This window comes from Acanthaster planci, linkage group LG13 (genome assembly GCF_054643075.1).
Source record: "Acanthaster planci isolate LZ-2023a linkage group LG13, COTS_SCS, whole genome shotgun sequence".
Classification (NCBI taxonomy): domain Eukaryota; kingdom Metazoa; phylum Echinodermata; class Asteroidea; order Valvatida; family Acanthasteridae; genus Acanthaster; species Acanthaster planci.
In genome coordinates, this window is record NC_141789.1 from 3617284 (window position 1) to 3633896 (window position 16613).

Consider the following 16613-nt stretch of genomic DNA (forward strand, 5'->3'; position numbering starts at 1 on the left):
GAGTAACTGTTTGCGATCATTTTGACACAAATGTTGCAAACATCTACTGGTCAGCCAAATATGTATATTTCACCTCGATGCTCAATGTACGCGGGCTGGCACACCTTGCCTTGAAATTGGAATGACTGAAACAACAAAACCATAATTCTGATTGAGTTCAAACTTCACAATTGGATGGAGTATATTTACATGCACGTCACATATCAAACAAATCGAGCGAGGGAAGGGGGCGAAATTGTTAAACGGACAAAATAATCCAGCTCTTGCAATGTTAACATAATACAACTGCCGCTTTTTCATTTCAGTATCCTAACTCTTTGAGCCTTTCTGAAGATCTCGAGTGTTCTTTCTTATAACTAATTACATTTTTTTGAACTTAACGTTTGAATTTTGTTGAATCGCAAATGTATTAGATTGGCTTTAAGGATTAATAAAGTAGTGAATTGCAATTGGGTTAATGGGTAATGATATCTATTTAAAGATATTAAAGTGCGTACAAATAGCATTTTGATGCTGTGTTAAATCCTATTGGACGGAACAAATAAAGCACTTATCTGGAATGATAAAAAATATCAGGCTTTTCTTCGATATCAAAAACAATAATTTCTGACAATTACTTTGGACAAAAATTAAATGTTACTTTTGGTTTTTTTGGGGGGGGACACAATGTACAGCTTGCGGTTAAATGGGCATTTTCTGCCGAAGCCAAGTAACTAGAACAAGATTTTGCATCTTCCCTCACCTGTATTTAAACTGAATAAAAGGGCATTTCTCATGCGTGTCCAGAATCTCCACTACATTACCATTTCGGTAGCGGTAAAAGCCTCCTGGAGTCGTGAACACGATTTTGTAGGTCCGGCCCACCACACTTCGTCGATCAGCAAAGCTTTGGGATTTACCTCCTAGCTGTTACGGTACAGTTATGACATAATCACACAACGAATGGAACCATCGAAAAGGACTCGATACAATAGTCAGAGGGCAGGTAAGATTATGCTACCACTGAGAAAAAATTCATTTCTGTTTGTCTTCGAATCTAAAGATTCATCTTTCAGAAGACAACAACTGTATGAATATCCACCGAATCTGACTTGCCCACTATCATTAATGAATGAAATGTTTACTTTTCAAGCAAAGAGCTACTATTAGAAGCTCGTCATGAGAAGCCCCCTTACATCGGTGGCACAAAATAGGGGTAAAGGAGTTCGGTCGAATTGGCTTGTGTGCATTAAGGAGAAAGAAGTTGTTTGAATTCTGGACTACTGGGGTTACCATAGTTTTTAGTTTAATTTGTATTTATTTATAGTTTTATTGAATTTTTCTTGTCAGAAAATAGCAGTTTTGAAAGGGTACAGTTATATTAGTCCCTGCAGGAATTTGCAGCAGATATGATGAGTGACAGGAAAATACACTCACTTTAAAAGGCATTATCGACCTCTGAAGACCTTGCTTATTAGTGTGGCACATAATATACCTTATACATAAAGTAATTGAATGACTGCCAAAGCGGACTTGTCCTGTACAACCTCTCTTATCAACAGCAGTTGAAAGTCACATCTTGTGACAGCGTACATTCTGAGGCCTTCTCCAGAGCCAATACAATTTCTCACCAGTTGTCCTCAGGAACACACTCGAAGACACTTTGTTGGGTAACAAGCAGTATTTAGTCTCTCGGGGCCACAGATTCGTTGCTGCCAACGTCTTGGTAAATCCATATAAACCCGACAAAATTGGTGTTCCTGTGATAATTATTTAAAAGTAAATTAATGGAATGAACAATTTAAGTTTTCTTTTCCATACACAAGTTTCGTTTCTCTTGTGGCCTACACAAATACTAATTAATTGTAAGTAGCCTACACGTAATAAGTTCATTACTGTGACTTAAATCTTATAAGGTGGGCAATACTGCATCTATTTGGATACGATCACTGGCTATACGTGTATCATGGTAAACGGGTTTGTATCTTCAGACTAGGAAACAAAGCTACTGTAAATCAGGAGGTACTGCTAAAATAGAGCTCCAACTGCTTGACATGCACAGGAACTGCATTGTGGAGGTTTCAGGTTCACATCAATGGAGTAATTTCTTTATTCGTCCTTAATTAAAAGCAACCCCAATAAGAATGAAGTATATGGAAGGGGTTTTTATGAGTACGGACACAGTGTTTACCTTTTGTGTAAGTCTGTTCCAATTTCTCCCGGAAACCGGCCATGTCAATGGAGTAGTATGTACTTCATATAAGGCTATATTCTCGAAACAATCCCGACGAAACCCATGGAAAATTCTTCGCGGAGTTCATCAGCTCGGATTGGATTTGGCGTAAGGGCGGCATTCAAATCGCTCCAAATCTCGTCTGACATCGCGAAATCTGGGGTGATGCCATCCAGCATGGTCAGCCAGTTGTCCTCGATCAGTTTCATGGCCCGGAACGTTTGCCGTAGAAAAGGCCGAGGTGCTTGTCGAGGATGGCAAAGAGAAGGTGGACATTTGCCTCGAAATCGTTGGAAAGCTGGAATCCCGCTGACGGCGTGTGGCTCATGTCCATTTTGTCCTATGACAGACAGGAGTGGGCCTAAGTAGTAAGTTTCAACGTTCCAGTTGACTAAACACAGTTCATACAAACTACAACTGATTGGCCGGTTCTGCATTATGAGAAAAAAAATACAACAAATATCTTATCACTAACCGCCATACTCAGCAAGGCCGCGCGCCTGGCAGAAATTTACCCACAATGCTCTGCACATTATTTGCCATGACCACGTGTCACGTATTTCCTTTACTAAAATTTGTGCAAGGCCATCAGCCCCCCCCCGCGACAAGCGAACATGAATTGTTTTAAAAGCTTGAGTGTATAGACGTCACCCAGGACATGCGTACTCTTGCGAACCGTGATTGGCAAACCGTGGCTGGTCTTTTTAATCTACTGCAATGATTCTGTTGGCGCGCTTGCGCAGTTGCAGTGCCGTAACGATAGAACGCCACGGCGTTCTGTATAAGGGTCATTTTGAAAACATGCTAGTGACTTAAAAAAATGCGTAGGCAGGGAGCAACTGAGTGTTGCATGTGAACAACAAGCACACACACACCCACACCCCCACACACAAACATGTATCTCATTGTGTGTACAGACACGGCTGGAAATACTCGTACATCAACGATGTTATTCGAATGTGGACGGGACGAGTGAGAAATATTTCGGCTTTTTTAAAAAAACGGAGGAATTCATCCAGTTTAGGTCAAGTAGACATTTGGTGACACCGGACCTTTGATTCTAAGAGATTAGTCGGAATCATTGGATCTGGTATCCCAACTGTCCGTGTGCCCTAGACACCACCTCGCAGTTTGTTTCAAAGAGTGGTGACAGTTATGGCGCAACTCTGTCTATGCACAAGTCTGGACAGATGTACATCTTATATTCATACTTACACCCCTTAACCTTCCAACACTTTTAGCTTTTGTACTTTTTCTCCCTTTTTTAATAATACTGGATACATTTTTTTGAAAATAAAAAAACTACCTCAAAGTCAGTCTCATTTGTTTTCTCATCACGACGGTCAATAGGCAGTCTCCCTACTCGCCACCCCTGGGATTTACTCCCCTAGTCTCCATCGTCCTTGTAGGGATATTCTTCACAGTACTTTAAGAAGGCCTCATGGTATTGCAAGCTACAGCGTCTCTGCTTCTTTGTGTAACCAATCGAATTCCGCATATTCCGAATTCATTTGATTAAACCACTGCCACACACAAGTCCCTGGAGTAAAAGCGTTCCCTGTATGTGGTCATAGGAATTCCTTTCTTGACAAATCCTCAAAGAACAAGCATAATTTCGGTGCTTAAGTCGAACGTTAGGGCGTGGTGCCGTGCTCTCTTTCCCTTCTTGCCTTTCCTAAGCAAACCATAGTATATATATTTTTTTGCAGCGGTGAGCCCTGGCTGGTGGCCGAAAACCGACGGCATTTTGGTCATGCGGGAACTGTCGAGGTAAGAAATGTTTAGATATGTCCTACGTATGTGATTTTTAATGTGTCCGAGGTAGAATGCTTTATTGCACATTTAGCATTTAGGTGTATAATGTCTGCTGCCACTAAAGAGACCGGGAAATATGTGTCCATACACCGACCCGTCAGACACACTTATGTTCGCACAGCGTTGCCGGTTTATCAATTTAGTTAACACATGTGATTGGGATATTGTTTTGGGGGTGGTGCATGATAGGGGAGCCATGTTCTAGTCCCGTCTCCTGCGATTACGGCTTCGAAGTCTGATTTAAGAGTCAGCGGTGAAGAGCAGTAGCCAGTGTTCGATACTTATGAGCGCCGTAGCTTCACAAGGAGACGCCGCGTGTTGCCCGCGTAGTGTGCAACATGAACTGTTGAAATATTTCTTGTAAGGGTTTTCCTGAATATATCCCACAAGTTTATTTGCAAAGGACGTTAGCAATGATATACATGATAAAGCCCAAAGTGCAAAAGTATGTTTTTTAAGTGATTTGAAGTCATTTTGGAAAGAGTTCCATCATATACACCACCACCGCCCTCGCCGCCCTCGCCGCCGTCGCCGCCACCGCCATCGATCATAAGAAAGTGATACCATTTCTTAAATTGTGAATTTAGGAAAGAAAATTCTGAAGCATTTACTTACAAAACACTTTTTTTCAGGCAAGTTGAGGAAGAAAACATACGTGGGCAAATACAATACCTTTTGCAAATTACCTTATGCAGATTTAAGAACTTTGGGGCTATTTATTCATCTAACTTATCACATTATGTATAAATACTGTATATGTGCTGAAAGGTTTCCTTTGACATACGATTTCTGCTAAACGAGAGTAAGTGCTCTTCTAGTTTGTATTTTTGTGCTATTTTCGTTTTCCTCTCACCTTACAGTCGCGGTATGACGGCTTACTTTATGCGACCTGAAGAAGTCTATACATGTAAGTATTCCAAATGCCTCCGAAGCAGCACATCTTCCTCTGTCCATTGATGTAAGTTTCACCTCTTTATTTGCTGTAGTTAGGGAAATATCTGCTTTATATTTCTGGGCAATTCTCCCCTTGTCCCATAACTGGACTGGCAAAGATGGCACCCTATTTTGGTGGCATCGAAAAGGGCAAATCGTTCCCTCCCTACAGATGTAGGTTTCATATCCATATTTGATTGAGTTCGGAAAACAAATTACAGAAGATACAGTTGTTGCCCTTATTCTTCCTAATTTTGTGCGATTTTCCTTTTGTCCACATTTTACAGGATCAGATCCCGTGCAATGATGGCTCCCTACTTTTAAGCATAAAAAAATCGGCGTATGGTCCAGTCCTTGCAATTGTGGTGACATCTGAAAGGGCACATGTTCCTCTATTTATTCATGTAAGTGTCTTTTCCATATTTGGTGGATGAATGTTCGAGTTCTTAACAAAGTGCCTCCTATTTATGCAGTAGTATCCATATTTGCAGTAGTTAGGGAAACATCTGGAAAAAAATGTGCGAGTCTAGTCCAGCTGCTTTATGTTTTAGCGTAATTCTGACTTTGCGCTGGTCCTGTTCCCGCACAGAGAATGCTTTATATATTCGAGCATAAAAGGTCTAAAACGTATCTAAATCTTGCAATCTTGGTGTCATCTGAAAGGGCACATGTTCCTCCAATTATTTGAATAAGTTTTATATTCATTTTTGCAGTAGTTGGGGAAATATGTGGAAAAGAAAGTGTGAGTGATTGTCCAAGTGTCCTCCTATTTTTGCGTAATACTGGCCTTGTCTGCGCCATACCGGTCTTTTTCCCACATGGAGAATGCTTCATATACTTAAGCCTTAAAGGTCTGAAAATTATCTAAACCTTGCAATTTTGATGTTCCTCTATCTATTTATATAAGTTTCATATCCATATTTGCAGTAGTTCTTTATCTAAATCTTGCAATCTTGGTTTTAACTCAAAGGGAACATTTTCCTCTATCTATTCATATGAGTTTTATATCCATATTTGCAGTAGTTTTATAAATATCTGCAAATGAATCAGACTTTGCGCTATGCCGGGTCCTGTTTTCGAAGTTCACAGAAAATGACCCATATATTCGTAAATAAAACGTGTAAAATAATCTAAATCTTGCAATCCTGGTGTCATCCGGAAGGGCACATGTTCCTCTATCTATTCCTATATGTTTCATACATATGTTTGCAGTAGTTTTTGAAATATCTGCAAAGGGAAGTGCTAGTTGTTGTCGAACTGCTTGATTTTTTGCTTAATTCTGACTTTGAGCTATGCCGGGTTCTGTTTTGCACAGAGAATGCTCCATATATTCGAACATAAAAGGTCTGAAAATTATCTAAATCTTCAATTTTAGTGTCATCTGAAAGGGCACACGTTAGTTTATCTATGCATATGTGTTTCATATCCATACTTGCAGTAGTTATTAAATTATCAGCAAAAGGAAGTGACACTTCTTGTCTAACTGCTTTATGATTTTGCGTAATTTCTGACTTTGAGCTATGCCGAGTCCTGTTTCGCACAGAGAATGCTCCATATATTCGAGAATAAAAGGTCTCAAAATTATCTGAATCTATCAATCTTGGTGTCATCTAAAAAAGCACATGTTCCTCCATCTATTCATATAAGTTTCATACACATATTTACAGTAGTTAGGAAAATATCTAAATAATATTTAAAGGAAGTTCGAGTTCTTGTAAAACTGCCCTCTATTTTTGTGTAATTCTGGCTTTGTCTTTGCTATAATGGCCCTATTCCCGCACAGAGAATGCTCCAGATATTTGAGCATAGGCCTAAAAGGTCTAAAAATTATTTAAATCCTGCAATCAATTTATGCTGCTTGAGAGATTCAAAGCTGAGTCACTCTGCTGCACTTTTGCATTGTATGGTGTACTAAGTTGCACAACCATTACGGCATTGAATATTGAATTCCATTGGTTGATTGGCAAAGTCGTGATCAGTTGCAGTCACCTTGACATCTGCAGTTCACAAACATGTATTGGCAGTTTGTAGCTGTTGGAATTTGCCAACCTCCGCTCCGTAGTTGGAAGGTTTTCATAGGTGTCATTCCATGAAGTTCGGGCACACTTTAGCAAGATTTAGAACAATGTCAATTTAGAATCCACATGCAGGGAAAAAAGATGTTTATTTTCACTGATGTCACAAACTGTGCTCGGACTTCGTGGATTGACCCATATGGAGCTAAATATGCTTTTAATACTGGGAGTGCGTGTACTATATAAGTCGTGTTCATTAGTCAGAACCTATGGGTTGTCTCTCAAACCGCTAATGTACCATTCATGTAACTGATGAAACTATGCGCTTTCCATTATTGGAAACTGTAAATTAAATGTTGGAATGTGTTCCTGATACTTTTGAATGAACTGGTTTCATCCTGCTAAACATGATGTCATATAGTTTGGAGGAATTATTTCATAAATTTATAGAATGCCTCCATCGATTCTTCCGACTTCTGTTCTAAGTGAACAAACTTATGGTACAGTGACTAATATACATGTACATGTATTTATGAAATTGTTGTATTTGTTTTGCAGATATCTTGCATATCACTTATTGACTGTCGTTTTTTAATGTCTGATCTAAATGATTCACCTGTAAGAATAATTCAATCTTTCGCATAAGCATTACTGCACATATAGAACTCCAGGTCAATACTAACTGGGACAGAAATAAAAGCAAATACATGTATGTGTGCCAGGATTCTTGTGCCACCACATTCCTGTTCCTTTTGTTGTGTTAATTTCCCCTTCGTTTACAAACATGGCGTAGTCGGCAGGATGCTTGTGGTGTGGCACTAATAAGGAATCCTTGGTTGAGGAAAAACACGCTTATTATTTTAGAAATACAAACGACAGTCAATATTCTAATTCTGCTGCTGAGGGTGATGAGCTCTGGGAGTTGCTGTCGTTGGTGCTCAAACATCTATGACGTCACCATAGACGATACCAGTGATGGAGTAGTGCTGAGAGATTCCACTTTCACTGGTCTACCTTGAACTTTTTTCTACCTTGACAAGTGGATTGAGGCCCCACTTTGTCGTGTTGTACCTTCTACCCCTGTGGAAGAGTCATCCCTGCAAGCTAATTTTGAGTGGACCGGACTGGAAACCGTGTTTTTGTCGAACATCAAGTCGTTGACGTATTTTGTTGTGGTATTTTTATAAAGGAAAATATTCTAATGCTGTACTGTGTTTTAAATAAGCAACTTAATAGTGCTGGTTTATATATCCAAACCTTGAGTTTTAAATGGTGCAGTGTGAGGTTTCCACCTTCAGACAAGAGCATGTTGAATAGCTACACATTAAATCCAACCTTGTAAGGTACATTGTACATTTAACTCTCAAAGTACACCATATTGAGCATATGCACTTGGCAATTTGTAGCTACGATTTGGGAAAGTGTTGACACTGAATTGTATCCTGACTGGAGTAAATCTTGCTGACAGAGTTGTAGTCTTATTTTTCTTTTGACTGCAGACCTTGAAGTACTACCTTGCAGCTGACCACGACATCTGTCAATCAATCCTCCCCTTTGTAATACATCACTTTGCATCTTGGTGGAAGAATAGCGGCAGAAATTTCAGTTAAGGTATCGTTGCATCCAAACTTCGTTGTTGATTGGTTGTTAGAAGCGACGTGTATTAATACTTTTCTCCCCATAACCAGCAGGTAAATTAATTTAATTTAGAATGGCTACGAGCAGTGGAAAGTTGGTAACCGAGACCGACGTGCCTAAACCCTATTTTCAGTCTGCGGCTAAACCCACTTTCTTGCTTCGTGATAGCCAAAAGAAACTCCTACTTTTTCAGGGTTGGCTGAAGCTAAATTAGAAGACTGGATAAGTGATATGAAATTTGCTGTAGGGACTAGACCTGTCTGTGAATTAGAAAAGGTTGACTTTGTATATCAACACCTTAGTGGGCCGGCGTGAGATTAAGTTAGGTATCGAGGGCGAGAATCGCTCGATATGATGTTTTCCATACTTAGAAATACTTTTGGTGTGCAAGGATCATCTGTACAATTGCAGGGAGCTTTTTTTTGAAAGGAAGCACAAGGATGGAGAAAAGCTGAGGGATTTTTTCTCAAAGTCTGCTAGAATCGTTTGAAAGGGCTAAACGCAAAGCTCCTCTCCTCATGGATAACAAAGAAAATCTCAATGATCAATTTGCTGAAGGTGTCACGAATACCACCCTGTGTACGCACTTGAAGAAGTGTATTAGGGAAGACCCCGATATAGATTTTCTACACTTCGTACAAAAGCCATTGAATGGGCAGAAGAGTTGCTGTTACCCTTAGAAAACCAAAGTAAGGTTGTTGTTCACTCTTAGGCTGCTCAAGCTAAGGTAGACAATGCTGCCATTTTATACCTATTGCAGAAACAACAAAAACAGATTGATGAGTTGACAAGAACAGTTCAACATTTACTTTCTGTAGGGCAAGTATCTAAAACAAGCATTTCTAAAACAAGAAGTAACATTCCCAAGTGCACTTTCTGCAAACGAGATGGTCACACTAAGGATAAATGTTATCAGCTAAAACAAAATAAGGCCGAGGAAACAATGAAGAATTGAAAAAGAAATCTTCAGCTCAGGAAAACAAACCTCTCTCGTTGACACCAGTCCTGTTCCGGCATAGAGAATGCTTCATATATTCCAGCATAAAAGGTCCACTAGGAAATTAGGAAAATAACTTCAAAAGGAAGTTCGAGTTCTTCTCCAACTGCCTCCTATTTTTGCGTAATTCTGGCATTTTCTGCGCTATATCAGTCCTGTTCCGCACGGAGAATGCTTCATATATTCGAGCATAAAAGGTCTAAAAATTCTCTAAATCTTTCAATGTTGGTGTAATGTGAAAGGGAACGTGTTCTTCCATCTATTCATATAAGTTTAATATCCATATTTGCAGTAGTTAGAAAAATATCTTCAAAAGAAAGTGCGAGTTTTCTTCTGACTGCTTGAAAAGTGCGTGATTCTGGCTTTGCCTGCGCTATACCGGTTCAGTTCCGCTACATACATGCGAGCATAAAAGGTCTACAAATTATTTAAATCTTGCAATCTTGGTTTCATCTGAAAGGGCACATGTTCCTCTATCTATTGATGTGAGTTGCATATTCATATTTGCAGTAGTTAGTAAAATATCTGCAAAAGAAAGTGCGAGTTTTCTTCTGACTGCTTGAAATTTTTGCTCGATTCTGGCTTTGCCTGCTCTATAGCGGTTCTGTTCCTCTGCATATATGCGACCATAAAAGGTCTACAAATTATCTAAAACTTTCAATCTTGGTATCATCTAAAAGAGCATATTTTCCTCTATCTATTCATACAATTTTCATATCCATATTTGCAGTAGTGAAGAAAATATCTGCAAAAGAAAGTGCGAGTTTTCTTCTGACTGCTTGAAATGTTTGCGTGATTTTGGCTTTGCCTGCGCTATAAGGGTCAGGCTCCGCACGGAGAATAATTCATATATTTGTGCATAAAAGGTCTACAAATTATTTAAATCTTGCAATCTTGGTTTCATCTGAAAGGGCACATGTTCATCTATTAATGTAAGTTTCATATTCATATTTGCAGCTGTTAGTAAAATATCTGCAAAAGAAAGTGCGAGTTTTCCTCTGACTGCTTGAAATGTTTGCGTGATTCTGGTTTTGCCTGCGCTATAAGGGTCATGCTCCGCACGGAGAATGCTTCATATATTTGTGCATAAAAGGTCTACAAATTATTTAAATCTTGCCATCTTGGTTTCATCTGAAAGGGCACATGTTCCTCTATCTATTGATGTGAGTTGCATATTCATATTTGCAGTAGTTAGGACAATATCTGCAAAAGAAAGTGCGAGTTTTCTTCTGAATGCTTGAAATGTTTGCGTGATCATGGCCTTGCCTGCGCTATACAGGTTCTGTTCCGCTCCATATATGCGAGCATAAAAGGTCTACAAATTACCTAATTCTAGCAATGTTGGTGTCATCTGAACGGGCACATGTTCATATATCTATTCATGTAAGTTTCATATTCATATTTGCAGTTGTTAGTAAAATATCTGCGAAAGAAAGTGCGAGTTTTCTTCTGACTGCTTGAAATTTTTGCGTGATTCTGGCTTTGCCTGCGCTATAGCGGTTCTGTTCCGCTCCATATATGCGAGCATAAAAGGTCTACAAATTACCTAATTCTTGCAATCTTGGTTTCATCGGCAAGGGCACATGTTCCTCTATCTATTCATACAATTTTCGAATCCATATTTGCAGTAGTGAGGAAAATATCTGCAAAAAAAAGTGCGAGTTTTCTTCTGACTGCTTGAGATGTTTGCGTGATTTTGGCTTTGACTGCGCTATAAGGGTCATGCTCCGCACGGAGAATAATTGATATATTTTTGCATAAAAGGTCTACAAATTATTTAAACCTAGCAATCTTGGTTTCATCTGAAAGGGCACATGTTCCTCTATCTATTGATGTGAGTTGCATATTCATATTTGCAGTAGTTAGTACAATATCTGCAAAAGAAAGTGCGAGTTTTCTTCTGACTGCTTGAAATTTTTGCGTGATTCTGGCTTTGCCTGCGCTATAGCGGTTCTATTCCTCTGCATATAAGCGACCATAAAAGGTCTACAAATTATTTAAATCTTGCAATCTTGGTTTCATCTGAAAGGGCACATGTTCCTCTATCTATTGATGTGAGTTGCATATTCATATTTGCAGTAGTTAGTAAAATATCTGCAAAAGAAAGTGCGAGTTTTCTTCTGACTGCTTGAAATTTTTGGGTGACTCTGGCTTTGCCTGCGCTATAGCAGTTCTGTTCCTCTGCATATATGCGACCATAAAAGGTCTACAAATTATCTAAAACTTTCAATCTTTGTGTAATTTAAAAGGGCATATGTTCCTCTATCTATTCGTACAATTTTCATATCCATATTTGCAGTAGTTAGGAAAATATCTGCAAAAGAAAGTGCGAGTTTTTTTCTGACTGCTTGAAATTTTTGGGTGATTCTGGCTTTACCTGCGCTATACCGGTTCAGTTCCGCTACATACATGCGAGCATAAAAGGTCTACAAATTACCTAATTCTAGCAATGTTGGTGTCATCTGAACGGGCACATGTTCCTCTATCTATTGATGTGAGTTGCATATTCATATTTGCAGTAGTTAGGAAAATATCTGCAAAAGAAAGTGCGAGTTTTCTTCTGACTGCTTGAAATGTTTGCGTGATTCTGGCCTTGCCTGCGCTATACCAGTTCTGTTCTGCTCCATATATGCGAGCATAAAAGGTCTACAAATTACCTAATTCTTGCAATCTTTATTTCATCGGCAAGGGCACATGTTCCTCTATCTATTCATACAATTTTCATATCCATATTTGCAGTAGTTAGGAAAATATCTGCAAAAGAATGTGCGAGTTTTCTTCTGACTGCTTGAAATGTTTGCGTGATTCTGGCTTTGCCTGCGCTATAAGGGTCATGCTCCGCACAGAGAATGCTTCATATATTTGTGCATAAAAGGTCTACAAATTATTTAAATATTGCAATCTTGGTTTCATCTGAAAGGGCACATGTTCCTCTATCTATTGATGTGAGTTGCATATTCATATTTGCAGTAGTTAGGAAAATATCTGCAAAAGAAAGTGCGAGTTTTCTTCTGAATGCTTGAAATGTTTGCGTGATTCTGGCCTTGCCTGCGCTATACTGGTTCTGTTCCGGTCCATATATGCGAGAATACAAAGTCTACAAATTACCTAATTCTTGCATCTTTATTTCATCGGGAAGGGCACATGTTCCTCTATCTATTGATGTGAGTTGCATATTCATATTTGCAGTAGATAGTAAAATATCTGCAAAAGAAAGTGCGAGTTTTCTTCTGACTGCTTGAAATGTTTGCGTGATTCTGGCTTTGCCTGCGCTATAGCAGTTCTGTTCCTCTGCATATATGCGACCATAAAAGGTCTACAAATTATCTAAAACTTTCAATCTTTGTGTCATCTAAAAGGGCACATGTTCGTCTATCTATTCATACAATTTTCATATCCATATTAGCAGTAGTGAGGAAAATATCTGCAAAAGAAAGTGCGAGTTTTCTTCTGACTGCTTGAAATGTTTGCGTTATTCTGGCTTTGCCTGCGCTATAAGGGTCATGCTCCGCACGAAGATTGCTTCATATATTTGTGCACAAAAGGTCTACAAATTATTTAAATCTTGCAATCTTGGTTTCATCTGAAAGGGCACATGTTCCTCTATCTATTGATTTGAGTTGCATATTCATATTTGCAGTAGTTAGTAAAATATCTGCAAAAGAAAGTGCAAATTTTCTTCTGATTGCTTGAAAATTTTGCGTGATTCTGGCTTTGCCGGCACTATAGCGGTTCTGTTCCTCTGCATATATGCGACCATAAAAGGTCTACAAATTACCTAATTCTTGAAATTGTGGTGGCATCTGAACGGGCACTTGTTTCTCTATCTATTCATATACGTTTCATATCCATATGAGCAAATTTTAGGAAAATATCTTCAAAAGAAATTGCAAGTGTTCTTTTGACTGCTTGAAATGTTTGCGTGATTCTAGCCTTCGCTAAAAAGGTCCTCTTGCGCACAGAGAATGCTTCATATATTAAAGCATAAAAGGCTTACCAATTATGTAAAACGTTCCCTCTTAGTGTCATCGGCAAGGGCACATGTTCCTCTATCTATTCATATAAGTTTCAGATCCATATTTGCAGTAGTTAGTAAAATATCTTCAAAAGAAAGTGCGAGTTCTCTTCTCACTGCTTGAAATTTTTGCGTAATTCTAGCTTTGCCTGCCCTATAAAGGTCCTGTTCCGATTCATATGTGCGAGCATAAAAGGTGTACAAATTACCTAAAACGTTCAATCTTGGTCTCATGTAAAAGGGCACATGTTCCTATATCTATTTATATAAATTTCATATCCGTATGTGCAGTAGTTAGGAAAATATCTGCAAAAGAAATTGCAAGTTTTCTTCTGACTGCTTGATATCTTTGTGTGATTCTAGATTCGCCTGCGCTATACCAATTCTGTTCCACTGCATATAGGCGAGCATAAAAGGCCTACAAATTATCTTAAACTTTCAATCTTGGTGTCATCGGCACGGGCACATGTTTCTCTATCTATTCATATAAGTTTCATATCCATATAAGCAATAGTTAGGAAAATATCTTCCAAGAAATTGCGAGTTTTCTTCTGACTGCTTGAAATGTTTGCGTGATTCTATCCTTCGCTAAAAAGGTCCTGTTGCGCACAGAGAATGCTTCATATACTAGAGCATAAAAGGCCTACAAATTACCTAATTCTAGCAATGTTGGTGTCATCTGAACGGGCACATGTTCCTCTATCTATTCATGTAAGTTTCATATTCATATTTGCAGTTGTTAGTAAAATATCTGCAAAAGGTAGGGCGAGTTTTTTCTGACTGCTTGAAATTTTTGCGTGATTCTGGCTTTGCCTGCCCTATACCGGTTCTGTTCCTCTGCATATATGCGACCATAAAAGGTCTACAAATTATCTAATTCTTGCAATCTTGGTTTCATCGGCAAGGGCACATGTTCCTTTATCTATTCATACAATTTTCATATCCATATTTGCACTAGTGAGGAAAATATCTGAAAAGAAAGTGCGAGTTTTCTTCTGACTGCTTGAAATGTTTGCGTGATTCTGGCTTTGCCTGCGCTATAAGGGTCATGCTCCGCACGGAGAATGCTTCATATATTTGTGCATAAAAGGTCTACAAATTATTTAAATCTTGCAATCTTGGTTTCATCTGAAAGGGCACATGTTCCTCTATCTATTGATGTGAGTTGCATATTCATATTTGCAGTAGTTAGGAAAATATCTGCAAAAGAAAGTGCGAGTTTTCTTCTGACTGCTTGAAATGTTTGCGTGATTCTGGCATTGCCTGCGCTATACCGGTTCTGTTCCGCTCCATATATGCGAGCATAAAAGGTCTACAAATTACCTAATTCTTGCAATCTTTATTTCATCGGGAAGGGCACATGTTCCTCTATCTATTCATACAATTTTCATATCCATATTTGCAGTAGTTAGGAAAATATCTGCAAAAGAAAGTGCGAGTTTTCTTCTGACTGCTTGAAATGTTTGCGTGATTCTGGCTTTGCCTGCGCTATACCGGTTCAGTTCCACTACATACATGCGAGCATAAAAGGTGTACATATTACCTAATTCTAGCATTGTTGGTGTCATCTGAACGGGCACATGTTCCTCTATCTATTCATGTAGGTTTCATATTCATATTTGCAGTTGTTAGTAAAATATCTGCAAAAGAAAGTGCGAGTTTTCTTCTGACTGCTTGAAATGTTTGCGTGATTCTGGCTTTGCCTGCGCTATACCGGTTCTGTTCCGCTCCATATATGCGAGCATAAAAGGTCTACAAATTACCTAATTCTTGCAATCTTTATTTCATCGGCAAGGGCACATGTTCCTCTATCTATTCATACAATTTTCATATCCATATTTGCAGTAGTTAGGAAAATATCTGCAAAAGAATGTGCGAGTTTTCTTCTGACTGCTTGAAATGTTTGCGTGATTCTGGCTTTGCCTGCGCTATAAGGGTCATGCTCCGCACAGAGAATGCTTCATATATTTGTGCATAAAAGGTCTACAAATTATTAAATCTTGTAATCTTGGTTTCATCTGAAAAGGCACATGTTCCTATATCTATTGATGTGAGTTGCATATCTATATTTGCAGTAGTTAGGAAAATATCTGCAAAAGAAAGTGCGAGTTTTCTTCTGACTGCTTGAAATGTTTGCGTGATTCTGGCCTTGCCTGCGCTATACCGGTTCAGCTCCGCTACATACATGCGGGAATACAAAGTCTACAAATTACCTAATTCTTGCAATCTTTATTCCATCGGCAAGGGCACATGTTCCTCTATCTATTCATACATTTTTCATATCGATATTTGCAGTAGTTAGGAAAATATCTGCAAAAGAATGTGCGAGTTTTCTTCTGACTGCTTGAAATGTTTGCGTTATTCTGGCTTTGCCTGCGCTATAAGGGTCATGCTCCGCACGAAGATTGCTTCATATATTTGTGCACAAAAGGTCTACAAATTATTTAAATCTTGCACTCTTGGTTTCATCTGAAAGGGCACATGTTCCTCTATCTATTGATTTGAGTTGCATATTCATATTTGCAGTAGTTAGTAAAATATCTGCAAAAGAAAGTGCAAATTTTCTTCTGATTGCTTGAAAATTTTGCGTGATTCTGGCTTTGCCGGCACTATAGCGGTTCTGTTCCTCTGCATATATGCGACCATAAAAGGTCTACAAATTACCTAATTCTTGAAATTGTGGTGGCATCTGAACGGGCACTTGTTTCTCTATCTATTCATATACGTTTCATATCCATATGAGCAAATTTTAGGAAAATATCTTCAAAAGAAATTGCAAGTGTTCTTTTGACTGCTTGAAATGTTTGCGTGATTCTAGCCTTCGCTAAAAAGGTCCTCTTGCGCACAGAGAATGCTTCATATATTAAAGCATAAAAGGCTTACCAATTATGTAAAACGTTCCCTCTTAGTGTCATCGGCAAGGGCACATGTTCCTCTATCTATTCATATAAGTTTCAGATCCATATTTGCAGTAGTTAGTAAAATATC

General features: G+C 38.7%; 1 long non-coding RNA gene across 1 annotated transcript; it reads left to right on the forward strand.

Annotated features, from left to right (window-relative positions):
• Positions 1–3907: 3907 nt before the first annotated feature.
• Positions 3908–5347, forward strand: LOC110981241 (uncharacterized). The gene is made up of 3 exons (XR_002598420.2): positions 3908–3982; positions 4888–4934; positions 5248–5347. It is a non-coding gene; the product is annotated as an uncharacterized LOC110981241 (long non-coding RNA).
• Positions 5348–16613: the final 11266 nt, after the last annotated feature.